This window comes from Rhinolophus sinicus, chromosome 4 (genome assembly GCF_057876585.1).
Source record: "Rhinolophus sinicus isolate RSI-liver-muscle chromosome 4, RSI-T2T, whole genome shotgun sequence".
NCBI classification, from domain to species: Eukaryota; Metazoa; Chordata; class Mammalia; order Chiroptera; family Rhinolophidae; genus Rhinolophus; species Rhinolophus sinicus.
Window position 1 is genome coordinate 44,399,797 of NC_142504.1, and position 9,971 is coordinate 44,409,767.

At 37.5% G+C, this 9,971-nt stretch overlaps 1 pseudogene; it reads right to left on the minus strand.

Annotated features, from left to right (window-relative positions):
- Positions 1-8,531: 8,531 nt before the first annotated feature.
- Positions 8,532-9,387, minus strand: LOC109435291 (ADP/ATP translocase 3 pseudogene; annotated as a pseudogene).
- Between the last annotated feature and the right edge of the window lie 584 nt (positions 9,388-9,971).

Consider the following 9,971-nt stretch of genomic DNA (forward strand, 5'->3'; position numbering starts at 1 on the left):
TCTCTCTCTCTCTCTCTGACACTCCTGTTTCTTTCTTATAAGGACCCTTATGATTATTCCATTCAAAATCCTTAACTTAATTCCATTCAGTATCCTTTTGTCCTGTAAGGTTCCATAGTCATCTTTGGATGAGGGGGCTATCATTCTGCCTGTCACAAGTTCTTTTATAGGTTCTTAAGTCAAGCACAGGAATTGACGCTTCCCAAAATCCAGGGGACACTGGTTACATTATCCCAAGAACTCTCCAGATCATCATAGTCCCAAGCAGAAGCTTCCAGGAAATGCTTCACTTGGCTTAATTTATGCATGGGGGAGCCCATGCTCATTCCTTAAAAAAGGAGGAAGGCATGCACAACACTCCCATTTTAGACCGAAAAATATATTTATAGACATTACCCTCCTAAATGCTTTCTTAATTTTTTGGACTCTGTATAGGCTGCAGTTGGGTATATCCAAAGGTGAGACGTCCTGTTATGCTATCTCTTACTAAGCCCTGTGGTCTAACATCTCACTTTAAAATGTTTGACACTTTAGCAGTCCTGGTCCTCCACATGGGACCCTTAGCCAAAACCCCAGGAAAAGAGAAATGTATAAATTAAATTGCATGTTACATATAAATATAAACTTATCTTTATCTGAGTAATATATTAATAAATTTAACTTCTAAGATGTTCTTTCTGTCAGGAATATTTTTCTTCTCCTTCTCCTTTGTCTTCTTATTATTTGAAAATAGATCCTTCTAACTCTTTATACCTGTACAAATGTATCATTTTGTTTAATATGGCTTTTCTTTAATAAATAACATATCATACTGCGTGATATATTAACAACTCATTATTATAAACTGTAATGCATTATTCCATATGATTTTGACATTGTTTAATCAATGCACCAAAAGTATATTCATTGAAAACCATTTCGTCGAATGATCAATTTATCAAATAAAAAATCTGCAATATTTTGCTTTTTAAATTGTAATTATTTATAGAAGTTACAACAATGTGAAGAGTTAAGGTAGTTTTATCAATTTTTGTATATTTCTGCAAAAATTAAGTTGACATGTTTAAAAACTAAAAACATTCAATTTTTCAGAGGAGAGGGGTCATATTCTAAAAATGTGCCCTTCAGTTTTCTCTTCCCTTTGCCCCTCACTGACCTGGATTTGTGGTATCATCAGCTGGGGTTGTTTGTTTACTGACTCTTTTCTTTATTTTGTCCTTGGCAGCATGATGTCTCTCTGTGTGTTCTAACTCCTTCAGCTAGAGTTGTAAGTTGCTGAAGCACAATTGGATATTCCTTAAAATGCTGTCAAAAAACAAAAAATAATTAACTATCCAATAGCTTTAAAAAATTCCACACACTATACGTTGTTGTAAACTTTAGACTTTTTTAATTTAATTTTAAATTTGGCAAATGGATTATTCTGTGAATTGACTTTTGACAATTGGCCATCGATGACTTATCTGTTTATAATTTACTTGAGTGAATTAACTTCCACAATTGTTTTTCTCCCATTAATGGAAATCTATTCTGTTTTTTTCTTTCTTTTCTCTATTTTCCTTTGGGCTTTTACATACTAAATGTAAATACATGCAGTCTCCAAAGTGGTTTTTTTAAATTTCCACATCCATAAGAGTACAGAAGGTATCAACTTCACCACAACTTAACATACATTATGTAGTTATTATAAAACATAATATTTTGTTGTGATCACTGTTTTTCCCCATTTTTTAAAGATATTGATAATAATTTCATTTTTTATTGGCCACTGGGATTTCTTCTCCTGTGAATTTCCTCTTACTACCCTTTGCCTTATACCATTTTTAATACTAACCCCTTTAGTGAAAATCTACCTATAGGAAATGATATATTCTGGTCTCTATTTCTTTGGTTGTTGTATGCATTGCAAATAAAATTTTACATTCTGTAGCTTGTATTTTTGTTGTGTGGTTTTCGCTTTTTCTTTTTGTAGGTTTTTTTGTTTTGTTTTAGTTAAATTTATTTATTATGACATTTATCATACAGAAGTTTACTTTTAGATGTCAATTAAAACATATTTTATTTCACATCTCTTGCTTTTTTTTTTGGAACACAAGATGGCCTTCCCTGTCTTAAAATCATATTTTTAAAAAATATTTTGTCGATATATTAATTTTTTTTTTCTTTTTATGTGTTCAATATATGGAATTCACTGTCCTAAAAGATGTGGGACAGAGATCTACTCTCAGTATTTGAAATATTCAAATCCCACTTTTAAAACTTTCTGGATTTAAAAGATATTATGATATTTGATAGAATGAGTTCTTATTTTTCTTTGTTAACATAGTTGATCTTGCTAAACTGACATATGAATTTTAGAATAAGCTTGCTAAGTTCCATTAAAAATCTCCAGAACAATTTTAATTAAAGTTGTAGTAAAATTACAGGTTGATTTGAGAACTGACATATTTACTGTATTTAGTATCCATGAACATAGGTTATTTCTATTATTTCCTTTAATGTCTTTAGTGTCTCTTTTATAATTATCTTAATATATGTTTTATGTATTTCTGATTCAGCTTATGCGTACATTATTTATCCATTTTTCTAATAGTTATATTATTTCTTTATTTGTAATAGTATTTTATGATGGAAATTAACTTTTTGTCATCATGTTTACAAATATCCTCAATTTTTTCCCTTTTTGGTCTATTTTCTTGTGATTTTGTTTTTATATAAAATATATTTTTTATCTTCATGTGGCAAATTACATACATAATAACATTTTATGCAGCATACTTCCTTTCTTTCTTCCTTTTCTTCTTTCTTCCCTTCTTCAAAAAGATTTGCTTGTTATCCCAAACCATTTAAAAAAGAGTCCATCTTTCACCATTAATTTGAAATGTCACTTTTGTCATTTACTAAATTCTCAAAGATATCAGGATACATAACACACCAAATTCTTCTATTGCAATAGCTAGAGGTAAAATCTAGCATGTTAAAGGTGAGATATATATATATAATCCCATGCGATATATATATATCTATATATATCTATCTTACCTTTAACATGCTAGATTTTATCCCTAGCTATTGCAATTTCTACATGTATATTCTTCTAAGTGAGATATTAATCACTTTGTAAATTTCTAAATGATGTTATCATAGTTTAAGTCAAAAGAATTGTCACTTTTTGACTATCACCTCTATAAAAAGGACATTTTATAGTATTTCTTCAATGCTTTTCTTTTGTACCTTGATAGAGTTTTAAAGTATTATCCACACAGTTTCTGAGAATTTCTTAAATGTATTTCCTTGATATTTAATTTTGTATCACTATCTAATATTTTTCTGTTCCATTATATTTTCTAACTGGTTACTTTATTGCTTAGAGGAAAATTCTTATTATATTTTAAATATTATTTTTTAAACAAATCACATTACTGAATACCTGTATTGTTCCCAATATATTTCTATTTGATATTACATACAAATTATTTTCTGATTGTTGGGAGAAATAGTGAAAATTTACAGTGCAATTTCTTCTAGTATACAATATAAATTTTAAATTTAGCCACCCTTGCTCTTAAAATCTCTGAGTCCCAACTGCTCTGGGAATTTCTCACTGAAGATATCCTCTCCTGGGCTCACAGCTTGTTAGCATCCAGCTGACTCTATATGCTTTTCCCATTTTTATCCTCTCTCAATTCCCTTTGTACCATTGAACTTTTAACATCTCCTTAGGTATACTTCCCAAAATAATAAATTCTTATTTCAAAACAATTAAGTTACCTTTCTGTCATTTTTATACCACCTAATCATATCCTAAAAACTGTTTTTCCACAACCAAATCTCTTCCCAAGTTGTTTTATTAAATAAAAGACAGTGTCTTCTGAGAAATTCTGCCATGCCCTTTGAACTAGCAGTGGGAGAGAGAGAGAGAGAGAGAGAGAGAGAGAGAGAGAGAGAGAGAGAGAGAGAGAGAGAGAGAGAGAGAGAGTATGTAGGGGTTGTGTAGTATGCATGTATTTTTTAGAACACTTTCAGATAACAAAGTTGTATGAAAAACTACCCTAAGAATCAAGGAGAACAAATTGGCACAATTAACTTTGACACTAGCCTCAAGTCACACCAGAAACCAGAGCCTTTAATGATGTCGTAGCACTCTATCACTCCAAATTTTGAACCAAGAGTGTCCATGTGTTAGATCTTAACATGTGTCCTGTGAAAAAAGGAATATTTTCCCTTATCCTTACAGAAAAAATTATCAGGGAGGACTTGATGGGCCCAATGAGAGACCTATACACACACACACACAGCCATTTTTGAAATTACTGCTGTGTCCAATGTGGAATGGATACTCCAATTATCCAAGCCACATGTAATGTGTCCAGTTCTGGCTGACAGGGAGAGAAAAGGATCATTACTACCCAAATCAAATGAAATGAATTTTCCACAGGAAATAATGGTCCATTAGCCAAAGCAGAAGGAGGGTGTTGGACTGACACAATCAACAAATACACACTACAATAGAAGTGTTGCAGATATAAAACAAGTCGCACAATAGAGGGTCACTCTAGAGAAAAAATAATTTGGAGAATTAAAATCAATCACATTTTTGTAAACACATGGAACCATTAATGATAAACAGTACACGTATGGGATAGTAGCCATTCATTTAACATATAGTTAATAAACACTTTTAGCGAGCTGAATTTTTACCAGGAACTAGCTGCTGTCATTAGAGTATTGAGCAAGACATAAAAGAGTTCTGACTTCACAAAGTTTACAGTGTTTTAGAGTATATTAATAATGTTTGGGTTGCAAATATTAGAAACCCAATTTGTACTAGGTAAGGAAACAATACAGAAAAATTTGTCTACATAATGGGATTCACTATAAACTGTAGGACAAGCACATACTAGCAACATTAGAATGGAACCAAGGCCTAAATTAATATTATGAAATCCAAAATCCTTTTCAATTTCTTTTATTACTGCTTTTTTTTGTGTGTGTGAGTATCTATCGCATTCTCAATGTCCTATTGCAAACGGACTTGTTTCCCAGATCTCATAGCAGAAAATGGACACTATGAACAGTTCCCAGTTTATATGTGATAGTCCAGGCACCCACATTCTATATAAGTTCCAAAATTCCCAGAGAAGAGATCCTATGACTCTAATTTGAGTGGATCCTTACCACTGGAACAATTCTTTGTGGCCAGAAAAAGGGGCACAAATTAGGATTACCACAGCTATTGCTACAAACATACAGATACAATATTATGGAATGGGAAGAAGTTACCGTTACAGAGGGAAGACAGACCGCAATTATGTGTGGTGTTTTGTGATGAGAAAAATCTAGGGTCTTTAGAAGTACATTGTACAGGGAGAGGGAGAAGAGCTCCTATTCGTTTAGGGAAAAGTGAAGACTTTCCACTGTAGTAATGGTTCTACTAAGTCTTCAAGATATAAGTAGCATATTCAGGTGTCAGCATATCTAGCTTGGGGTCAGCCTAGAGCAGGGGTGTCAAAACTGTGGCCCACAGGCCAACTGCGGTCCGCAATCCATTGTTAATTTGCCCGCAGTGAATTCCAAAAATATATTTAGTTTACTTAAATAAACCAGGTGAGGCAATATGTACTTCACCTCGAGTGAGTGGCCCGGCTGTTTGAGAATTTTACTGCATACGGCCCTTGATAAAAAAACCATTGAAAAAGGTTTTGACACCCCTGGCCTAGAGTCTCACGATGGAATTCTCTCATTTCATTCAAGTGAAATTATAACTTTTTTCTTCTGACAGAAAAACTCTAGAATTAATAGTTCTCAATGCAATGCTCATCAGACTTCAAAGTGTTTATAATCATCTGGGGAAGCCTTGTTAAATACAGATTCCATTTTCAAAGGTCTTGGTGCGGGGATTCTGCCTTTCTTCTAGCTACCAGATGATGCTGATATACACACCACACTTTGAGCTACTATGTCTATGTATTTTAAAGAAAGATTTACATTTGGAGATTAATGTGCTACTTAATGCCTTAAATCAAGAAGAACATTCACCATGTAATGAGTGAATATTACATCACTTGATTCACTCATTGAATAAACGAGTGAATGAAGTGCTAACAGAATAAAACATAGTCTGATTTTTTTAAGTCAAAAGTCAAGTATCTTAAGGATTGGATATTGCATAATTGTAGTCAATGCTATTACATATAAAATAGCTTTTCATCTGGGAGATCCATTGTAAATAAAGTAATTTTTCATATTATGTTATTTTTACATTTGACTTATCATCATTTGTTTCTTTGTAATTATTTTCAGTGTCTTCTAGTGATCTTCTGAAAAAAAAGTATATATATATCTATATCTTCTGGAGTTTACACATACACCTACTACACTTTTCCTTCAATTTCTTAGCCAAATTATTGAGCATGTGAATCTAAGACAGATTCTAATATATATACATGCATTCAAAGGTCAATGTTTAACAAGTTGGGAAATAATATCATAATATCTTTGTATATATTATGAAGCCCCTTGTGTAAAATAAAACTAGTAATTGAGTAATAATCTTATTTAAGTTGTTTTAAAGGAATAAATCAAAACTAATTTATAATTAATATCTCATATAGTAGTCCTGGTTCCCAGGAAACTGACTCCAAGCTGCAGATTTTCATACAAGTATTTTATTGAAGAATACTCCTGGAAAAAGACACCCAGAAGGAAGTGAGGGAAAGAGAACTGAGCAAAGAGAGAAGTTGAACTGTGCTGCAGTTACAAAAAAGGCCTCAGCTGAACCCATCGGTTTCTCTGAAGCTGGCCCACAGAGATGTCCTGAATTGAAGCAAGGAGGTCAACTCTTATTTTCTTACCCTTTGTTCGAGGCCAATGTTGTGGGAAAGTTTTAGTTGTGATCCATCTACTGCCAATACCCTAGACATTATGGAAATGAGTGCCTCATTCCTGAAAGAGCATCTGAGTCAGACACTCCAGCGTGGACTGCACAACACCTCCTGCACATACTCATCCTAGCTCTTCTCGTCTGCTCATTTCTCTGCTACAGGCAGTACCTCTGCTGGTCTAGGTTGATTACCTGGTGGATAATTCATACCCTCATCCCTGAGGGGTCTGAGACCTGCAGCCATGTCCTTCTGAGGCTGTGACTGCTGCACTTGCTGATGATTGTCTACATTAGCCAGGACACCACCAAGTGATGCCCCAGCGGATGGCCTGCATCCCACAAACACTTCTTCTTGGTCCCATTTTATAATAGCAGCCTTACTGTCTCCTGATGGCCAGAGTTATTTACCCTGGTCAGAATGACTCCATTCCTTGCCTACTAATTCCTTGGTGAGCTGGTGGCAACTACAGCTTAAAGTTTAACGAGATTCTTTCTGTGTCCTCTGGTAGAGAGATTATCTCCCTAGAAACCTGTATGAGTATACACATTAGAACCTAGAGCTGCAGTGATGGAAAGCACATGTGTGCTCAACATGAGTCACCGCAAGTAATGCTAAGTGGGACTACCCCAGCTTCTATCCCTTGTTTCCTGTACCCGTCTTTTCAATATCTACAGGACTCAATATTAATTTGTGGTGTATAATCATTAATTTAGTATGTATCCTGGAAGATGTCACTACATCCTTTCAGGGTATCATTTGTGAGCAAGGAACTCATCTGTGCCTTTTAAGAGTATTCCATCACTCAGCCTCTCCAAAAGCTTACTGAAGGTGTAATATGTGATAGGATGAGTGTAGCCAATGGTTATATGCTCACAGTTGGCTTGTCCTTTGCTGTAAAGGGGGCCCTTTTTTAGTATATGTGCTGCCGAAGCGAGCACGAAGGGGGCCCTTTTTTGATGTGATGTTACACAAGATCCCATACTGGTGAATCAAGTACTCTATAAGCCCAGGAATAGTGGTCTGGCTGAGGCCCTGTGGGAAGGAAAGACAAGTCTATAATGGTACTATGTGTTGATTCAAATCAAGCTGAAATGTTCTCTTTCAGAGTGAAAGTGGTCAATTAGCCACAAAGTGGTTCCTGAGATTCCTTGGGAAAATGGTGCTGAATGATGGTCTCAGCTTTGGTCTCCTGCTGTCATGTTCAATATTTGGTAGCAGAAGTAGTTTAACCAGTTTTTTCCCCCTCTGTCCTGTTCTTACGCTTTGCAGCAGAATGCTTAACATAGAATGGAATAGCAAGTAATCTGCTGTGCAAAAGAGGATAGTGCTTAAGCACAAATGGGAGGCATGGTTTTCTTTAAATAAATACTTAAACACAGCTCGGTCCTACAAGCACCAGGGTAGCAGGGCTGCCCTGCATGTGGACCCATGAAGATGCCAGGATTCCCCTCCCTGTGGTATTGGTTCATGGTACCAGAGTGCCAGTGGTCGTGATCACAACGAACCCCGTTCTACAGCTCTCCCCAGCCTTCTACACATGATCAGGCCAGGCAAAGATGTCGGAATTTCTGGAAGGTCCGTAACAGTGAAGTAGTCTACACCACTCTCCTGATCCCAGTGTCTAAGCTGCTAAGAAAGAGGCTGAACCTAGATAACTTTCTTCAGCTCAACGTAAAGGACCAGCACGAAGGCACTGGCCATACCCCTGAGGACGTTGGAGCAGGCGCCCCTGAAGAAGGCCTCGAGCCTCTCATTGGTGAAGATCTTCCACCATCAGTCCCACGGTACATGATGTCGGCTCCTTTGCACCCCAACTGCATCATCACGTGCCGCTTCACGGTGCCGAAGGGGTAGGAGACCGTGCTGTCCACGGCTGTCACAGTGGGGCAATGACCCCTCTCACCATGACTTGGTTGGGGAGCATGCCTCTGGCCTGCCGTCCACGCCGAAGGCGAAAGCCCTGTAGGAGAGGATACTCTGCTCGGAGACGCCGAGGCCCTGGTGCAGGCCCTAGATGCCGTCATATTTGGTGATTTTCACCAGTCTCCCAGGCCTTTGAACACCCGCTCGGCGCTAGATTTCCCCACGTCGGCCACCAGACGGGTTCTAATGAATTCCAGAGGGTAGACAAAGCAGAGGGAGGTGGCCCTGGCCACCACGCCAGAGGCTAGGGTTCCAGGAAAATACTTCCAGAACTGTGTGTGCTGGTTCACGGCCCCTAGGAAGGCCTGCTTGTACTTATCCTTGAAGGTGAACTTGAGGGCTTGTGCAGGGAAGTAGCAGAGGACGTTGACCGGGTTGCCCCTCCAGAAGGAGAGCATGCCCTGCTCCTTGGAAGTGCGCACGACGCAGTCCACGATGTCCTCGTACTGCTTGTGGGCTGCGATCTGCTTACTGTCATGTTGCACCTCCAACAGCAGCTTGAAACACTTGATCTGGGCCACCGCCGTCTTGGAGATGGCACCAGGAAGTCCTTGGCAAAAGAGAAGGCTTGTTCCTTCATGGTGGCGCAGCTGGCGCAGAGCAGAGAGGAGGAGCTGAGAGCTGGAGGGTGGGTGCCGCTGCCTCAGTGCTGCCACCTCCAGGACTGAATAGTTTAACCAGCCTTGCTGAATGGGATCCCATCATGGTAGAGCCATTGCCTGCGACTATATGGCTATTCTGTTCATGAGCACATTTTGACAGAACATGAGTGACTAATGGCAGAAGCAGACTGAGGTCTGCTAGCCAAGTCATTCTATTTGATTGTTGAGTTATTTTTCCATAGAGAATGGAATCTAGTAGGTAGTAGCATGTGATACATGAGCTTGGCTTTTAGTGCCCAGGACCATTGGTCCATCCACAAACCTACTACCCAGAAGTTCTTGGCTCTAATTTTTTAATCTTTCTCCTTCCAGGCCCAGGAACAGCCAATCAAGCTATTTGCCAAGACCCATGAAGTATTATGAATTCTAACCTCAGGCCACTTTTATTTTCATACAAGTTGAATGACAAAGAGCACCCCTACAATCTCTATCCACTGGGGGAATTTTCCCTCATCACTTTCTTTCAAGGTCAACCATAAGAAGAACTGTAGTGCAGCAGCAG